Here is a 20,046-nt window from a genome sequence, read left to right as displayed (position 1 = left end):
CAACCAGGGAAATTCAGAATAAAATTAGGAGACAGTGCATTGCCAGAAGCCAACTGAGGACAGTATTCCAAGGTGGAAGAAGTAGTCATCTGGGTCAGATGTTCCTGGTAGGTCCGGTAAGATGAGGACTCAGAATGAACCATTGGGTTTAGCATCCAGACAGTCAGTGGCCACCTTGACAATGGAAATGTCAGTACCTAGAAAGGGCAGAAGCCTGACTGAAGCAAGTTCAAGAGAAAATGCTGTCTCTATTTTTGTGGGGTTTTTTGGCTTCATTTTTTCTTTTTGTCTTCTCCCCACTTTCAAACACTCTACTTGGTTAGCCCTTGTGAAAAGCAAAAGATAAAGGACATTTCTCCAAGCAATGTCTCTTTTATTGTACTTTGTGCGGTAGGCTAGGCAGAGAGACCACAGAAGCTGTATGATTTTATGTTGCCTTCATCTGGCTCCTTTTGAGGATGGGGGCATTTGGCAGGAGCACAGTAACTTATTTTATATTCCTTGTCGCTTAAGCTCCTGCGGCAAAGAGAATGCAATTTGGGAGCAGCAAACTCCACCAAAGAGAGAGTCAACAGCTCAAAGGAACAAGACCTCCCAGAAATAACATATTTCTAGGAGCAGTTGTAATATGATTGTCCTTAAAATTAGGAGATGAAATCTGAAAACCTTTCAGAGGGAAAAGAAGGCAGGACTGGATGACAGCTTAGCTTTGGGGAATGAATTAGGGGAAAAGAGAGAATTCATCAAGGCTTTGGGGCGAGCCAAAAACTTAGCAGTACTCAGCAGAAATGCATGGGTAGGAAAAGAGGGGCCAGCTAGGGGCAACGTGGTAACTTCAGTTTGAGACCTTTGCAGGAGATACGAATGGAGATGGTCTATCACTGACTAGAAACCAACACCAGTAAGTTGGTGTGGCTAAATGTGGCTCTGGAGGGTCCCTGAATGGGAAGTGGCAGAGGAAGTCCTGTTTCATAGAAGACGTGGGATTTAGGAGTCATTCCGAAAGTTGGAAAAAGGCAGCTTGACCCATCTTGGGAAGAAGTGGTAATTAGGAAGGTCACATGCAGATGGTCCAGCTTGCAAGACAGCTTAAAGGTGAGAAAGGATGGCATCTCCACATTTGTAAACGACAAGGACCTTGAGAGGTGACTGCTGTGAGTTAAGGTGTTAGAATCAGTCTCTCACTAGGTTGAGAAACCTAGACAGTGTATTAAACCTAGACAGTGTTTAACCTATAAACAGCCGAGACATCACTTTGCCTACAAAGGTCCATATAGTCAAAGCTATGGTTTTTCCAGTAGTCATGTATGGATATGAGATTTGGACCATAAAGAAGCCTGAGCACCAAAGAATTAATCCTTTTGAACTGTGGTGCTTGAGAAGACTCTTGAGAATTCCTTGGACAGCAAGGAGATCAAACCAGCCAACCTAAAGGAAATCAACCTTGAATATTCATTGGAAGAACTGAAACTGAAGCTCCAGTTCTTTAGCCACTTGATGGAAGTAGTTTTAGCCAACTCATTGGAAGAGACCCTGATTCTGGGAAAGATTGAAGGCAGGAGGAGAAGGGTACGACAGAGGATGAGATTGTTGGATGGCATCACCAACTCAACATGAGTTGACATGAGTTTGAGCAAGCTCTGGGAGCTGGTGAAGGACAGGGAAGCCTGGTGTGCTACAGTCCATGGGGTCGCAAAGAGTCAGACACGACTTAATGACTGAACAATGAATAACTTCTGTACTCACTGACTCACTGCTAAGACTCAGACATCATGCCCACCACTGAAAATTCAGAGGTGATCAAGGCAAGGTGACTGCATCTGCTGTAGTGGCCCTCACTGTTGTGGTGAAACAGCAGTGCGTGCTCAACACAGCACAAAATGTGATTTGTACTTGAGGAATAAGGAGGTAGAACCTTACCCACCCTGAGTCTCAGGGCATGTGTCCAGATAGAGTCATACTGAATCCAGCCTTAACTAGGTCCAGGGAGGAGAGATCTGTAACTTTTTCCAATACAGACAAACGCTAGGGCTTGTGGAAGAGAATGAGAGGTCTTGGAAGGTACAAGGAGTTTAGAAGTATGAAGGGTCTGGAGTCCAGAGCAGAGCAGGGAATGAGGAAGGAAATGGGCGAGGGCTGATCAGTAGCTTGGAAGCATGCTGAGGGCAGGCTAAGTGGGGAGGAATGGGACTCCCATCATATGGCAGGCCCTTTGTCGTTGTTTTTTAAGATATTTTATTTATTTTTGGCTGCTGTCAGGTCTTAGTTGCAGTACTCGGGATCTTCCTTGAAGTGCACCGGCTTCTGTCTGCTTGAGGTGTGTAGACTCAGGAGCTGCAACGGGCGGGCTCAGTTGCTCCATGGCAGTTGGGCTCTTAGTTCCCCAACCAGGGATCCATCTGGCATCCCCTACATTGGTAGGCAGATTCTTAACCGCTGGACCACCAATGAAGTCCTGCAGACTCTTTATTAAGGCTTTCATATTTTTAAGTTTAGTGGTTATCTTTCAGTGTTTAAAATATGTATATGCTGTTTGTAAAAAAAAAATTATAAAACACAGAAAGAAAGAAGACCATAACTTCTTGTTAGCATCCTGATGTACTTCTTCCTGATATTATAGGGTGTCTCTTCCATTCTTTTATCACTTAGCATTTTGAAGGGGATCTCCCACATTATTAAAAATTCTTTATAAACATCGTCCTAAGCAGTATCTAATATTCCATCCTGTGAACCCACAATGATTTATCGAATCATTATCCTAGTACTGTGCATTTGGGTTGTTTCCAGTTTTTTTAAAATTATTTATTCATCTGTTTTTTTACTGCACTGGGTCTTCACTGGTGCTTCATTGCTGCAGAAAGCTTGAGCTTTCTCTAGTTGCGGCGAACAGGGGCCACTGTCTAGTTGCATCGAGTGGGCTCTAAAGCATGGGTCTCAGTAGTTGTGGCACATGGACTTTGTAACCCTGAAGCATGTGGAATCTTCCTAGACCAGGGATTGAACCCATGCACCCTGCATGGGCAGTTGGATTCTTAATCACTGGACCACCAGAGATGTCCTTGTTTCCAGTTTGCATAAATATAAATAAAGCTGCGATCAGCATCCTTGTATGTCCATCTTTGACCTTGTTTTCGATTATACCTTCAGGATTAATTCCTATAAACTGGAATGACTGGGTCAAAGGGCGTGAGCATTTTCAGCCTCCTGATCCCTATTGCCAAATGGTTTTCCAAAAACTCTTTCCAATCTGTGTTTAAACTGGCAGCATTTTGCTGCAAACTCTCCAAAAGTGAATGTTGTAATTTAAAATTTGATATCACTTAATCCTGATGGTATTCTCATGAAATAAGTTTTATCCCCAATTTACAGATAAGGAACTGAGGTCAACAGGTTATTTCACTAGCTCCGAGTCACACAGCTTGGAAGGCACATGGTCAGACCCAAACCGGGTTTGGCTCAGAATTTAAGAGCTGCATTGCTCTCTCCCTGGGCAGGTAAGGGACCCCACTGGAGGGTTTTAAATCCAGAGAGTGACACAAAATACAAGGTACTCATGGTTTGCTCTTCTTAGCCCTGGCTTGTAGGTTGGTGATGAGCCTAAAGAAGATTAGCTACCAACTGACATGACAGAACCCTTTCATAATACCTTTTCTTGTTCTTTGGGGCATTTATGAGCTGATGAGTGACTGTGCGGAGAAGGGAGAAAAAAAAACAAACAGAAAACGTAATGTAGGTTATTAGTGTTAATAGGTAACATGTATATGAGTTCATACAAATTAGTTAACAAATGTGATCCACCACAACAATTTCTGAAGAGTGTTATATAGTTAATAATTGTGGAAGGGGTCATTTCACAAGGAATTAAGCTGAGCTGTTCTCAGCTCAGCCATCCATGTTTCTGAAACCTCCCACATCTCTTAGCTTTTTAGACCTGAAGGTCCAAGGTAAGGACATGCATGTCCAGAGTCATCTCAGAGTTTAACTCAGGCTTTGGCCAAATAAGCCACATGGGTTTAATTTGCTCTCGGGAAGGACCCAAATTGGCCAATAATCTCTTCTTGGCCATACATGGGGAGCATAAGAAAAATAATAATCAGAACTACCACTTACTGAGTGCTTACTATATGCCAGACACATCGAGAAAATGAACTCTCTTGGGCACATTTGGGACCAAATAAGCAAATCAAATTAAAGACAGGTTCCCTCGCATCGATTCCAACACTGTCATCAGCAATAAAGAGGTGAAAACTCTTTGCAAAAGGGATTTAGATAATCTGTTTTAGACCACATTGTGTCATGTATATTCCTTCCCTGACTTAAAGCATCAGATCGACAAGGAATTGATGGTGACAGCCACTCACATGTCACAGAAGAACTATATGCTGCAGAGAGGAAGGAGTCACGTGGCCCTTTGCCCAGTGGGATGTGTCCCCAACCCCCCACTTCAGGCCCCTCCGTCCACCTTCTGCCTTGTCCTCTCTTCCTCTTGGTTTCCTGTTTATTGCTCCTGTCAATGAGAGAAGCACCACTTTTCATAAGCACGTGTGAACTGAGAGGTCCGCCATTATCCAGAGAATGGCATCTTTAGCAAGGCTCTGGGGTGTGCTCCAGGCAGTGCTAATTTTTTCACAACAGAAATCCTGTGAGGGGACTGCCCTGGCTGTCCAGTGGTTAAGACTTTGCCTTCCAATGCAGGGGGCACAGGTTCGAGCCCTGGTCAAGGAGCTAAGACCCCACACACCTCTCGGCCATAAAACTAAAACATTAAACAGAAACTGCGAATGGTGACTGCAGCCATGAAGACACTTGCTCCTTGAAAGAAAAGCTGTGACGAACCTAGACAGCATATTAAAAAGCAAAGACATCACTTTGCCAACAAAAGCCTGTATAATCAAAGGGATGGTTTTTCCAATAGTCATATACAGATGTGAAATTTGCACTCTAAAGAAGGCTGAGCACCAAAGAATTGATGCATTCAAATTGTGTTGCTGGAGAAGACTTGAGAGTCCATTGGACTGCAAGGAGATCAAACCACGCAACCTAAAGGAAATCAACCCTGAATATTCATTGGAAGGACTGATGCTGAAGCTGAAGCTCCAATACTTTGGCCACCTGATGCAAAGAGCCAATTCATTGGAAAAGACCCTGATGATGGGAAAGATTGAAGGCAGGAGAAGAAGGGGACGACAGAGGATGAGATGATTGGATGGCATCACCAACTCAATGGACATGAGTTTGAGCAAGCTCCAGGAGATGGTGAAGGACAGGGAGGCCTGGCATGCTGCAGTCCATGCGGTCGCAAAGAGTCGGACATGACTCAGTGATTGAACAACAACAATACTGTAACAAATTCAATAAGGACTTTTTAAATGATCCACAGCAAAAAAATCTTAAAAAAAAACAAAAAACAAAAAAAACTCCCTTGCGAACAGGTTCAAATCAGCAAGGACTACCCTTGGAGAAACAGCCTGTCTTACCACTGGAGGGAGATCATGAAGGGGGCAGGGTTCCACTTAGCAGGGATGGATGTTGGGGGCACTCCTGGTTCCAGTAATTTACTCTCTGTACTCAAGTGTAAACTCAGGCGATTTATATACGTTCGTTTACATATTTACTGGAATATACTTGTACATTAACAGACTCTTTTTCTCCAGATTGTATAAAATGCCTGTCTTCATACCTGTTTGCTCATGTAAAAGAAGATAACACTCTGACAGATATTCCTCAAATACAGTTTGGAGGCAAATAGCACAGAGCGGACAGGGCAGTTATATGATGTGAGAAGGGGATGAGAAAGATGCCCCTTAGTGAGCTGGCATGTATGTAAATATGTACACATTCATGTATATCATTACTCCACGTGTGTGTGTGTATGTGGAGAAGGAGAAAGACAGGCTAGGGTATGGAGACAATTACATGAATAAATACTATTCTGACCTCTCTTCTTGGTGTACAACTATTTGCAGAGGCCTTGGCAATTTTTAATGTGTCTTTAGATGCCTTAATGGCAAAAGCACTGTGCTTGTTGCTGCTTGGGCCCAAACCTCAGTTATGCTATCTGGTAAGTTGTGCAATCAGTAAATATGAGAAGTACCAACAGTAACTAGTTCCAGTCAGTAGATTTCATGTTCCTTCTATATCCCTGATCCTTGCAGTGTTCTAATATTGCTGTACTGATCTCCTGTTTCCTGTATCTGGCTTTTAGTGGCACCCCACTCCAGTACTCTTGCCTGGAGGCTCCCATGGACGGAGGAGCCTGGTGGGCTGCAGTCCATGGGGTCGCTGAGGGTCGGGCACGACTGAGCGACTTCACTTTCACTTTTCACTTTCATGCATTGGAGAAGGAAATGGCAACCCACTCCAGTGTTCTTGCCCAGAGAATCCTGGGGACAGAGGAGCCTGGTGGGCTGCCGTCTATGGAATCACACAAAGTTGAACATGACTGAAGCGACTCAGCAGCAGCAGCAGCATGGTTTTCCTTGGAAATGAAAGTATTGCCATTTCCTCTTGGAGACAGGTTAAGTGTGGTCCCAGGCTAGCCTACTAATGAGCTGGTGCCTACCTCCCACTGCCAACATCTCTTGTGGAAGCTTCATCCCCTCAGAAGCCCTATGCCCATCTGCAACAGAAGCTCAGTACATCCCCTTTTTTCTCAGTGAGCACCCTGTGGACACCTGCTCTGTGCTGGGGACCCTCAGGAGCTCACAGTCTAGACAGAAGAGACGATTGATAACAACTAACCATTGTATAATATGACAGGTGAGCGATTCATGTTATATGTGGAGGAAAGAGAGGGATTAACCCTCCTGGGGAGGTCAGAGAAAGCTTCAGAGGAAATGACATTTCAGTTGACTTAAGGGAGGATTTTTGTTTGGCAGACCAAGGAGGACAATTAAGGCAGAGGCTACATTGTGATAGGATCAAGGGACAGGATATGGAATGCCTGGATCTCTAGGAGGATGGAGGGAGGAAGGGGAGGGTGCTGGTTGAGCATGTAAGTTGTGGAATGGGAAATGGCTCTAGTTAAGACTGGAAAACTGGCCAGGGTCAGGGCTTGCAGACTTTGAGTTGAGCAGAAGTTGAGTGAGTGCTCTTTGCTGAGAACAGCGGATTTCTAGAGGCATGTAGGGCTTCCCCCCCACTTCAGTACTCTTGCCTGGAAAATCCCATGGATGGAGGAGCCTGGTAGGCTGTGTTCCATGGGGTCGCTAAGAGTCGGACACAACTGTAGTGACTTAGCAGCAGCTGCAGGGCTTCCCAGGTGGTTCCATCAGTAAAGAATCTGCCTGCAATGCAGCAGACCTGAGTTTAGTCTCTGGGTGGGGAAGATTCCCTGGAAGAGGGAATGGCGACCCACTCCAGTATTCTTGTCTGGGAAATCCTATGGACTGAGGAGCCTGGCAGGCTACAGTCCATGGGATCGCAAAGAGTCAGACACGACTTAGCCCCTCAGCAACAACAATAGAGGCATTTAAGTCAGTGAGTTTACCATTCATCGCTAAGGCATTTGGGGCCCCAGAAGTACTGCTGGGTCATTTGAAAGACATTCCCTTTTAGCCACTTCTGTGGAAATGGACAACTCTTAAAGACTTGGGAAACGCTAGCTGTGTGGTCAGGGAGGAGCCAGAAGGCCTAGGAGACCTTTGGAAAAGGGTCGTGATTGACCAATATCTTTGTGCTTTTGTTAGTGTAATCGCTGAAGGGGAATTAAAGCCTTTTGTAAAAGAGGTAATGAGGCTTACTAAGGTTGGATGAGCTCACAGTTTCAACTAATCACCCCCCAGTGGGGTCGATGCCAGACTTCTTCTGCAAATGTCTTTGTAAGATGGCGCCTTGAATTAAAGGATTTCTGAAGACAGATAATTCATAGAGGAAATGGTTGCACAGAGATAGAGGATCTGGAATTCAAAAGGGCAGACTGCAGGAAGCCAGAATGGTATCCCAGGCTTGGATTGTTAGTGTGTGAATCTGTACAAGGTTGTCCAGGGCTGTTTTCACCCATGAAAAGGGGTGGGTTCCATGGCTGCAGCTGTTGACAGAAAAGAGGGATCTGCAGCTGCTTAAACTTTTGACACATTGCTATGGGACCAGAATGGGAGGCCATTCAACTTCCTCTCAACGTCTGCCCTGCCTTCTGAATTCTGAAGTTGAAAGGGTCACGCTCAGACAGAGACCCCAGCTGTGAAATTATTTCCCAATAGAGTCACTGCATTGATACATTTCAAAGACCCAATCCAAGGTGCTCCAGTGAGCTTGGAGCAAGGTGGTTGGTTGTTGGAAGAATTTCTGGAAGTTTCTCATTGTTGCTAAATGTGACTTAAATCAGAATGCTATTGCCATCAGTAGGAAGGAGTTAGCAAATCCACAGATTGTGCTTTTGAGAATAATCCTGTCTTGAAGGGTATTGTTTATTTAAGAAAAGCCATTGTCACTTATCACATGAATAACCAAAGTAAAGCATTTGAGTCTGCTTCCTTAATGAAAAAGCTTTTTTAACTTTTTTTTTTATTTATTTTTGTTTTTGGCTGTACTAGGTCTTCGTCAATGAGCACGGGTCCTCTCTAGTTGCAGTAAGTGGGGGCTACTCTGCTCTGTACCACCTTCTCATTGTAGTGGCTTGTTTTGTTGTGGAAATGAAAAAGCATTTTGAAGTTCACCTTGACTTATGAAAAAGCAAATGCATTTTTATTTTTATTTGTTAATAGCCAGTCACAGGCATAGTGTTTGCATAAACAGAGCTGGTGAAGAGCAACCTTTCCCAAAGTGTGTTCCAGTACCTTTAGTCCTGTGAGAGTCCTGCACAAAAAAGGTTTTATACGAGAATAAGCCCAAGAAATGCTGTGTTATATGCTCCTCTTGGAGATTCACAGGGCCCACTGGCACAGTAAAGACACTAAGGAAACCTGCTTGACTTTGTATAATTTAGCATTTCCAAAACTTGTTTCCCATGGAGCCATTATTTTGGATTTTGTTTTTTATTTTCAATTTTTAACATCTTTTAAAATCATGCATATTCAGAACAACTTTAGGAAGTACTGGTTTGGAGAACTAAGACATAAGTAGGATTAGCATTTATTGTCTTCAATTGTCTTTGCTCACTTTTGACAATGTTGAGCCCATTAATCATTAGCCTGGAGATATTTATGGAGCCACATATATAAAATGAGACAATCTTTCTCTTCAAACCTCTCTTCCTCATCTAGACCTTCTCATCTTCATAACTCCCCGCATCCATCTAAGTAAAACAGGCCTGACCATGTCAATTTTTTGTCTACACACTGTTTATTGACATATATTCATACCGACTGTTGTGCTCAGTAGGGCTCTTCTGTCCACCCATGGGATCATATCGTATGTAAGCAGTAAATCCAGGCAGAACCTATATACTCCAATAAACCGGTACTGATTAGGTGGAATGTAGTGTAACATTTGGGCCAAATTCCCAGCCAACCAATATGCCTCCTTTTATGTGGGGAGTAAGTATACTTCATCTGGGCTTTGAGTCTGTGAAACTGATACCCACCCATGACCTGAATGGGGATTTGCTGCATGTTGACCAGACCATAAACTCACTGAATAAATAGACCCTTTTCCCTGTCCTCCCCTTACTACAGGGAATATTTATTCATTCAAGTTTTATCCGCAGAAGCCAGCTGCAGGCATGGAGGCTCTACAGTTCAAGCTAGGTCATCAGAATGGTAGACTAGAAATGCTTTCTCCCTAGAGTATCCCATCTTCTTTTTCTCCAGGACTCAGTGGCTCTGTTTTGGCTAAATATTTCTCTCTCTGCCCCAAAACTCTACCCACTTCTTGCAAATCCTTGCTGCCATTTGCTCTATTTTGTTACCCATCCCAGTCTGGATTCAGCCACCTTTCCTCTTGAGGATACTGGCAACTTCCTAATTATTATATTCAATTGCCATCATCATAGTTTTATTTTTTCCACCTGCTCAAAGTCTTCTTGAGAATCTATCCTTCTGACTTATAGGATGCTGACTTTTCCTTGTTCTCACATGCCCTTGAAGTCAGCCCTTCCAATCTTCATCTTCTACATGGAATTCTTACACCCATTTATCTTGTGTCACCAACCACTGCTCCATCTCCAATTCTTTTGGAATGCTTCAGGGAATAAACAAGTAAACTGAACCTATTGCTTCCTCCAAATATTTGTATTTCTCTGCATGAAATAATAAATCTCCCAGGTCAACTGAACTTAAAACATCAGGGTTATCTTTGACTTCCCTGTGTCACTGACCTCCTGTGACATCTGTGACTGTGTCATAAATTAAGAAGCACAAGGGCAGGTCTGTAAAAGAAATTTATTTTTTCTGTGTCTTGTTCAAATAAGTAGAGTTCATTTAACCCATTTTATTTTATGCTGAGAAGTCATCCTACTCACTAATATCCCCATACATTATTTCAAAATGCTTCCTGGCTTTGTTAATGCGGATGTTCTTGTCATTTAAAAGCTGTATGTGTTTCATCGGAGCCCTCTATTTACAATTCTAGTGACTCCTTTCTGGTGAACGGTCATGTCTGTTAATGATTTTATAAGCCTAGATCAGAGATTTTGCTAACTGCCTGGCTCAACCCTGTATGGGACCTTTGGAAAGGAGGGAAAGAGTTAAATTTTAGTTCCGACTTTATAAAGCATCATCTCAGTGGAAAGGAAAGTATAAATCTGAAAGGCTTAAATAACAGTTTCTGAAAATATTTAATTAAATCCCGAAATATTCAGTTGGAAGATATACTTCAAGCATAGGAAGAGAGAGAGAGGTTAGTGTTTGTGAGAGTAACTGTGGAATGTTCCAAAAGGAGGTAAGATTTTGAGTGGAGATGAGGAATATGGAATATTTGAAGAGAGCAGTAACTGGAGACCAGGAACTCAGACACTATTTCTTCTTCCTTTCAAAATGGAGAGAGGTGATGAGCTCGACCTGGCAGGGGAAAAGCATGACCTCATGAGCGTAGGTGAACTCCCCGCCCCGGCCCCCCCACCCCCGACACACGCATAAAAGTTCACATTTACTGACTCTGGACTGAGTGCTGTGCTGGATGCTTTCACAAACAGCAGATGAGGCCTGTGTGTGAGGAGTCCCGCCAGCTTGGGATGGAAGATGCCACCCTTTCTACCAAACCACTGCCCTCCATTCAAAACCAGGACCTGGGAAAAGACTGGACTTTAGAGTAGTTCTTAGATTACACTCCCTTCGATGTAAATCAACTTGTACAGATTTGGTTTTGCAAATGAAAACAAATCTCCAGTGTTTCATAGCTCTCCACTTCTGCCCACAGGCTTATTCACTTTTCCCTTTTAAATATAAATGGAAAACTGGAAGTGAGGTTTCCATGATGCACGGAATCTCTATTTTCAGAAAAGATAAACAGGGTCCTCTGGTCAGAGACTCCAAAGAGAAATGTGGCTTCCAACGGGTGGAAGACTAAAAATAAAGATGCTGGTAGATAGGTAAGTGAATTAATAAAATGAGGCAACGAAACAAAACCCCTGAACTCATTCCCTTCACCATTGAAAGAAACACCATGCAAAGAAAATGAGAACCAGGGGATGGAGGGAAACTTCCAAAGAAACCCGGGCAGCTGTCCCCGGGGATCCTATGAGCTGGGATTTCCAAAACATTGGTCATGTGGGTAGAAGGGAAGCAGGCACCCTGATGAGCTCACCCAGCAGTGAAACGCAGGGAAACAGGGTTAGGAAGGCCAAGGCTGGATTCAACCAGGACTCTTGAAAAAGGGGCTTCTAGACCATTTGGATTTCTGGTTGGCCTGTAAGTCAGCAAGGCATCAGAAAAAGTGGTCACGGTGATATGTGGATTTCAGGTATGGGAATCCTGGATTTGGATCCTGGTGAGTGGCCTCATCTCCATGTGTCTGGTCAATAGTCAACCTCTGAGCTACTAATGGGTACATTTCCTAATAATGTGACAAGAAACTGAGCCTATCTTTCCAGCCATAAATGAGAATAAAAATACCTCATCAGATTGCTATGAGGATTACAAAGGATTGGAGGAGTAAAATATGAGATATATAACATATACTTTATACAGAGTGAATATTTTAAAAAAAAAAAAAAAGGAAGCTGCTCCTTCTCTGGGTCATCCTAATCACCGTTTTAGAGCAAGTAAGAACAGAATGCAGGGCCAGACCTACTCCTTGCTGCTGCTGCTGCTGCTGCTAAGTTGCTTCAGTCGTGTCCGACTCTGCGACCCCATAGACGGCAGCCCACCAGGCTCCCCCGTCCCTGGGATTCTCCAGGCAAGAACATTGGAGTGGGTTGCTATTTCCTTCTCCAATGCATTAAAGTGAAAAGTGAAAGTGAAGTTGCTCAGTTGTGTCCGACTCTTTGCGACCCCATGGACTGCAGCCCACCAGGCTTTTCCGTCTGTGGGATTTTCCAGGCAAGAGTACTGAGGTGGGGTGCCATTGCCTTAGGGCCCCAAAATAATGTTCAGTTCAGTTCAGTCGCTCAGTCATGTCTGACTCTTTGCAAACCCATGGACTGCAGCACACCAGGCCTCCCTGTCCATCACCAACTCCTGGAGTTTACTCAAACTTGTGTATACTGAGTCAGTGATGCCATCCAACCATCTCATCCTCTGTCATCCCTGTCTCCTCCTGCCTTCAATCTTTCGCAGCATCAGGGTCTTTTCAAATGAGTCAGTTCTTTGCATCAGGTGGCCAAAGTATTGGAGTTTCAGCTTCAGCATCAGTCCTGCCAGTGAATATTCAGGACTGATTTCCTTTAGGATGGATTGGTTGGATCTCCTTGCAGTCCAAGGGACTCTCAAGAGAAACCATAGCTTTGACTAGACGGACTTTTGTAGACAAAGTAATGTCTCTGCTTTTTAATATGCTGTCTAGGTTGGTCATAGGTTTTCTTCCAAGGAGTAAGCGTCTTTTAATTTCATGGCTGCAATCACCATCTGCAGAGATTTTGGAGCCCAAAAAATAGTCTCTTACTGTTTCCACTGTTTCCCCATCTATTTGCCACGAAGTGATGGGACCACATGCCATGATCTTAGTTTTCTGAATGTTGAGTTTTAAGCCAACTTTCTCACTCTCCTCTTTTACCTTCATCAAGAGGCTCTTTAGTTCTTCTTCACTTTCTGCCATAAGGGTGGTGTCATCTGCATATCTGAGGTTATTGATGTTTCTCCCAACAATCTTGATTCCAGCTTGTGCTTCTTCCAGCCCAGCGTTTCTCATGATGTATTCTGCATGTAAGTTAAATAATCAGGGTGACAATATATAGCCTTAACATATGCCTTTCCTGATTTGGAACTGATCTGTTGTTTCATGTCTGGTTCTAATTGTTGCTTCCTGACCCGCGTGCAGGTTTCTCAAGAGGCAGGTCTGCTGCTGCTGCTGCTAAGTCGCTTCAGTCGTGTCTGACTTTCTGCGATACCATAGACAGCAGCCCACCAGGCTCCCCCGTCCCTGGGATTCTCCAGGCAAGAACACTGGAGTGGGTTGCCATTTCCTTCTCCAATGCATGAATGTGAAAAGAGGCAGGCCAGGTAGTCTGATATTCCCATCTCTTTCAGAATTTTCCAGAGTTTGTTGTGATCCACACAGTCAAAGGCTTTGGAGTAGTCAATAAAGCAGAACTGGAACTCTGGAACTCTGTTGCTTTTTCAATGATCCAGCAGATGTTACCAAATAGCAAAGAGAAACAAGGGCTGCTCCTATGTGGCTTCTGTGTTTTCCTGGGTAAACAGTGCCCTTTCCATGAGAAAATAGAAACAACAGGGCAAAGAGGCACCTGCAGCCCAGAGTAAGTGTTGAGTGCCTGAGATGAATTAGAGCTTCTTGCCAATACTAATTGTGTGTAGACTGACCCCACAACTCCAGCGAGAAATGCTCCTTCAGTGTGGATGCGTGTGTGTTGCCATGGCAACTTGCTCCTGAGCTGTTGTGACCTTCTCATCGAAGACTGTGTCTCATTCAGTGCCCATCCCCAGCTGCCAGCTCAGCATCTGGCCCAGAATAGACACACAGTACAAATGTGCCATTTAACTGTGCTGAGACAAGAAATAGACACATGTCTACATTTTCAACATGAAGAAGGATAAAATTTGGGAACTACAAATATCTGAGCTTGATGGTGGCTCCAAAGAAAAAAAAAGAAAAAGATCTGGAACAGACTTACATAGCTCATTTCAGAGAGCTTACATAACTCTCTGCAGTTCATCTAGAAATGATCAGGAAATTTGAGCTGACTTTCATTAAAAACCACTAATGCAGGACTTCCTGGGCAATCCAATGGTTTAGACTCCATACTTACATTGTAAGGGGCTCCGGTTCAGTCCCTGGTCAAGGCACTAAGATCCTTCATGGCATGCATTGCAGCCAATTCCCCCCAACAAAATAAATAAATAAATAACTTAAAAAAATAAACAGCAACAACAGCAAAAATCACATCAACAAAGACCTAGCACAGCCAAAACTTAATTAATTTTTTAAAAGGACCACAAGTGCAATGAAAAGATGTTAAAAGTGAATCTAACTAGATTACTAGTTTCTGCATTACTAGAAATAAAGGGCCCTGAGAAATGAGTCCTCTTGTGTTTTGCAGGTCAGATCACATTATGTTCTGTTCTGAGCAGCTCATTTTCAGAAGGACTCTGATAATCTAGAACACACCCAAGGGATGGTACCCAGGACCAGTCATTAGGGTTTCTATAAAATGAGTCCATGGGATTTCCCAGGCAAGAATACTGGAGCAGGTTGCCATTCCCTTCTCCAGGGGATCTTCCTGACCTAGGGATCCAACCCGGATCTCCTGCACTGCAGACAGAGTCGTTACTACCTGAGGCACCAGGAAAGCCCTGTGAAATGTGTACAGTTGAGAGAGCTGGCATGGTTTAACCTGGAGAATACTGGAGGCGATAGGCAGAAAGAAGGACTTCCCTGGTAGCTTAGATGGTAAAGAGTCTACTTGCAATCCAGGAGACTCGAGTTCAATTCCTAGGTCAGGAAGATCCCCTGGAGAAACAGTGTTCTTGCCTGGAGAATCCCAAGGACAGAGGAGCCCAGCAGGCTATAGTTCATGGGGTCACAAAGAGTCAGACACAACTGAGCAGCTAATAGGCAGGACGAGGCAGCAATATCATCGTCAAAGCTCTGGAAAATGAGTATAGATCTCTTTTGTTCTACTCACAAAGGCAGAACTAGGACCAATGGGTAGAAGGAATCAGGGATCTGAATTTAATCAACCATAAAGAAAATTTTCCTAGAAAATAGAATTGTGCTGCCGCCAGATGCACAGAGCAAATGTTCCACAGAAGTACCTGGATAACCTATTCAGGGAAGGTGTGCCTGAGATCCCTGCAGTGGGCAAGAAGTTTGACCTGGGTGATCTTCACCATCAGGAATCCATAATGAAAACGCCTCTCTTCAAGGATCCTTTCCAGATGAAGGTCCCTGTGCAGCCAAGCCCCTGGGAGGCTACATTCACATTATTTTCCAGGTAAACTACTCACAGTAATCCATATCTGCCACAGAGATTCAGAAGAGTTTAACCAGTAGTTTAGAGCAACTTCCTACCTATCACCAGGGAGTAGCCAATCTATAATTGTTATTTAGCCGCTAAGTAGTGCCCGACTCTTTTGCGACCCCATGGACTGTAGCCTGCCAGGCTCCTTCTTCTGCCCATGGGATTTCCCAGGCAAGAATACTGGAGTGGGTTGCCATTTCCTTTGCCAAGGGATCCATAATTGCTTCTAGTTATTAGAAGATAATTTGTAAGTTAGAGAATTGATTCAATTACATCATGTGGTTTCATGAAACAAATGTCAGCAGAAGTTTCTAGTGATAAATCAACTAATATGAACTCTAACCTGAGAACTCTTGATTCCTCAAATTCCCTATCTCAAATTCCTCTCCTCCAGTTGTTTTTAGAACATTTAGCAGCAATCTTCTACTTTTAAAATAAAATCAGATACAAGCCAAAAACAAACTAAGGAAGTAGGTGAAATGAGACTATAATCATTTTTTGTAAATTAGTTTCACTTAAATTTTTCTCACCACCATTTAGATTTTACCTCTGTTTTTATTAGTAATTTCTTATTGTCTGCTCCTTTTCTTCTTCTTCCTGCCTGCCTTTTATTTCCTTTCATCTTCTTCTCCTCTAAGAATTTATATTTTTTAAAACTTTCCCAGGACTCAATTAACATCACTTAAAAAATTTTTGTGAGACCAGTGAAGTCTTGAAGCTGCTGCATTTAATACTCAGCTGAACCCTGGAAATCCAATCTGTAGCCAAACATTTGGCTTTGGTTTAGAGGCAGAAGTCGAAAAAGGGAATTGATACGCAGGTGTGGTGCAAAGCTGGTCTTAAAAATACAGATGTTATTACCTCTGGGCCCTAGGGACCTGGAACAAAATGCAGCAAGCCACCCCCAGAGGTGAAACAATGGTCATAAAACGGTTTCTCGATTCGTGAGTTTTGCTGAGCTGTCTCTTTGCAACATTTAGTGACTATTTAATAACGCTAACAGCTCTTTGAGCTAAATTGCTAACATTTGGGGAGCAAGGTTATGTAAAACAAAATCGAATTATGAAAACAATTTTCCAGTTAGCGCTGGCATTTCTTTATTTCTGTTTATCTTTTTCCTCAAAGGAGCCATTTACCAGTTCCTACCCGGCTGCCATGAGCTGATGTTCACAGACCCCAAACAATCAGCACACACCTCTGAACAACAAGGGTTCTTATTTTCCATCTCTGGTCCTAGCCCAAAGCTTGGAAGCACATTTAGTCATGGAAAGATATAAAACCAAAGAAGTACCCAAAGTGGTCTTTTGAAGAAAATTATGATGCTCATTGAACGCCACTTAGATTTTCATATAATTTCTCTCTTAGCCTAGTGCGTTGGAGGTAGTTTTATTTAGATGTATAAATGGTGTGTGTATTGATATGTGAAACTTAAAAACAGAGGCACTCTCTAGTAAAACTGAAAGTGTGTACACTATAAAAGCAAGCAATTCCACTTTTAGGTATATACTTCAGGGCAAGACTCTCACACCAGGGTAGCCTCCTAACACCAGTTAAAATGAATAAATTAGATGCATGTGTGTCCACCTGGAGAGCTCGCAAGAACGCAGAGTGTAGAAAATTGTTGCTAAAGATACATTAGTTTTATGCAAATATCTAAATAAAAATGTAAAACAAACAATATGGGGCATGGATGCACCCCAGCTTCAGAGATTGCCCCTGAGGAGAGGAAGGGAGGAGGAAGGGATCCCAAAGGCTCCTTCACATTATCAACAATGTTGTGTTTCCCTAAGAAAGAAAATATCTAAAGCATATTTAACCAAAAATTAATTTATTGAATACTTGGTATTATTCTCTATACTTTTCTGCATCTTTACACATTTTTAATTTTTTTAATTGAATAAACAATCCTTTACATTTTATAGTGCTTTACAATTTTCAAAGGTTTCATACATGTATCTTTATACATTTCACAAAATAAAAATAAAACCCAGGGATTTCCCTGGTGGTCAAGTGGCTAAGACTTCGAGCTCCCAATGCCAGGGCCCCTAGTCAGGGAAATAGATCCCACGTGCCACAGCTAAGAGTTCACAGGTAGCAACTAAAGATCCTGCATGCTGCAACTAAGACCCAATGCATTAAAAAAAAAAAAATAGCATTCACAAAATAAACATGCTTTCTAAAAATAAAGAATAATAATAATAAAGCCCAAACCAGAATTTACTTCATCTTTACATATTTTACAAATTAAACCTAAAGCTGCAATCAGGATTTAAACAAAAAGGGTAGACACACCGTCTAGCACCCAGGAGGGTTTCTCTCCAAACCCAGTAAGCAAGGGTGGTTGGCATCTAGTAAAACAAGCCAAGGCCCCAGTCTTTAAGAAGACAGAAGTGCCGGTCAGTTTGTTCAATTCATTCTTTCTCTTGCCTGCTCTTAAGACTCCGTAAAAGCTCGTTGTTTAATGACTAAACTTCCAGTCACATTCTTCTTGCCTGGCACAAATTTTTAATCCCACTTAGTGATACCATCAGTTGAGATTTCCATGGCTGCTATTCTTTCTATTCCTTTGTGGCACCACTTTCCACTTCTCTCTGTTCATTATATTCAAATGCATACACCCAAACAGGGCCTATATGTGATGGCACAGCCTGCTCTCTATTTTACATAGAATTTTATTTAACAAATGAAAACTAATACCTACACCTGGAGGGAGGTCTGCTTGACGGCAACAGCTCATTTTTCCAACTAATTCAGTTAACACCTGATTAGAAGTACTGATCAAGTTTTGAAGTTCTTTCAATATTGTTTAACATCACTTCTGTTCAGTTGGGGCTTCCCTGGTGGCTCAGATGGTAAAGAACCCACCTGCAATGCAGGAGACCTGGGTTCGATCGCTGGGTTGGGAAGATCCCCTGGAGAAGAGAACAACTACCCACTTCAGTATTCGGACTTGGAGAATTCCGCAGACTATACAGTCACAAAGAGCTGGACGCAACTGAGCAACTTTCACTTTCACACTTTCTGTTCTGCCAGTATCTATTTAACATCCTTTTTGTCAAGAGTGACCAACATTAAGAATAGAATTATGTACAGCCCTTTAGAAATTCATGTGCAGTCCCAGAAGGTAGTTTGAAGAAAAACATACAATGCACTGCCCGTTGCAGTGATGCTACGGTTAAAGGCCTTTGAGAGTCCAGAGAAGGAAGCCTCAAGGGACCATCGCAGTGTCTGCAATCAGACAAGTGGGGCTCTGAGTGGCTGCTCTGCCACCATACCATACCAGCTGTGAGGCCTCAGGAAAGTTACTTAACATCTCTGATCTTTTACTTTTTCTCTAAAACACAAAGTTAGTAATACTCAGCTTCTTGGATGGTTAAGAACTGAGTGAGTTAAGCAATGTATGATGCTTCATACAATGCCTGACATATATTGTCGATATCTGAAAGCATAGTTGCATTAATAGTTCCCTCTTCCTCGTTCCTGACAGGAATCACAGGGAAACATGTAAATGCTGCATGTTATCTATGAAGATATGATTTGCATGGAATGCATCAACATGGAAAAATTATTGGTCCAGCTTTTTGGCCAGATTAGCATGGCATGGTTTTGCCTGGGAGATTGTAACCATCCATATGCCCTTTACCAAATTGAGGTCATCTTCTTGCATGAGTATTTGTTTTCAAGAGGACATCAACTCATTGTGAAGCAATCCTATTGATAATTATGGTATCAAATAATACAATATCATCTATGAATTCTATGTGTAACCTTGCATAGCCTTGAGAAGTGAAGCCTCAGGTAGATAAAGGTGACTGTTGCACAAACTGTGTTTATGATGTTTTTTTGTAGTACTTTAGGAAACATTACACATTCTCAGAAGCTCTCGATGTCACTCTAATTAGGAGGGGAAATGCTGTTAATGAGAATAGTCGTAAATTTTTAGCATGTAATCACAAGAGAAGCCTGTGGCTATGATCACATAAATCACTTTATGGTGATTTGTGCCATTGAATTTTCTTTTTTTGTTAATGTTTATAATTACATTTTTCTTAAAAAATTAAACAAGGCTGTATATGTCCCATGTCATCCCTCCAGCCTGGACTCACCACGCTGGTGACTGCTGTTACTGGAGTGAGGGTTAAAAAGGTTAACAGCCAATGGGACAGCTTCAGACTGGGAGTCCAACCTGTTTTCCATTCTCCCCATGAGCTACCCCCTGTTGTGTCATCTTGAACAAATAACTTCCTGGCTCTGATTCTCTTGGTCTTTAAAATTGGGGATGGAAGATGTGTGACAAGATGATTTCTGGAGTACTTTGCTTCAGTATTCTGCATGCTCATGATTTCTTGTTCTTTGCATGTATGATTGCACACTAAAATGACCATGTGTTTTCAATTGTAAAATGCACATTTTTTCACAGTTTAAAATTCAGGAAGTTACAACTGATGGTAATTTAGATTGCTGTGAAATACAGTGTTAAATACAGGAGAAGTACTGAATAGTAAGTACTGTTTTATCAAGAGTTTCTACAG

The 20,046-nt window shown here is 42.6% G+C and overlaps 1 protein-coding gene across 2 annotated transcripts in view; it reads left to right on the top strand.

The window, feature by feature from the left end:
• LOC120853518 (thrombospondin type-1 domain-containing protein 4) overlaps nucleotides 1-20,046 on the top strand; it is a 631,548-nt gene that overhangs the window by 456,459 nt on the left and 155,043 nt on the right. The window lies entirely within an intron of this gene.

Source organism: Oryx dammah, unplaced genomic scaffold (assembly GCF_014754425.2).
Source record: "Oryx dammah isolate SB20612 unplaced genomic scaffold, SCBI_Odam_1.1 HiC_scaffold_26, whole genome shotgun sequence".
Lineage (NCBI taxonomy): Eukaryota > Metazoa > Chordata > Mammalia > Artiodactyla > Bovidae > Oryx > Oryx dammah.
Note: the sequence above shows the minus strand (reverse complement) of the source record. Positions and strands in the feature narration are given on the sequence as shown.